This window comes from Arachis duranensis, chromosome 1 (assembly GCF_000817695.3).
Source record: "Arachis duranensis cultivar V14167 chromosome 1, aradu.V14167.gnm2.J7QH, whole genome shotgun sequence".
In the NCBI taxonomy this organism is placed as follows: domain Eukaryota; kingdom Viridiplantae; phylum Streptophyta; class Magnoliopsida; order Fabales; family Fabaceae; genus Arachis; species Arachis duranensis.
In genome coordinates this window covers 15,777,923-15,778,324 of record NC_029772.3, presented here as the reverse complement: position 1 = coordinate 15,778,324, position 402 = coordinate 15,777,923, and positions in this window count along the sequence as shown.

Below are 402 nucleotides of genomic sequence, written 5' to 3'. Positions count from 1 at the left end.
AAGTTTGGTGTGGTAAAAGCATTGCTTTTTATTTTTCCATAACCATTTATGGCATCCAAGGCTGGAGAAACCTCTAGAAAGAGGAAAGGGAAGGCAAAAGCTTTCACCTCCGAGTCATGGGAGATGGAGAGATTCACCTCAAGGGATGCACTTTCCTCCACAAAACTATTGGGAGCAACTAAACACCTCCCTAGGAGAATTGAGTTCCAACATGGGACAACTAAGGGTGGAGCACCAAGAACACTCCATCATCCTCCATGAAATTAGAGAAAATCAAAGAATCATGAGAGAGGAGCAACAAAGACAAGGAAGAGACATTGAGGAGCTCAAGCACTCCATAGGATCTTCAAGAGGAAGAAAGAGCCGCCATCACTAAGGTGGACCCGTTCTTTAATCTCCTTG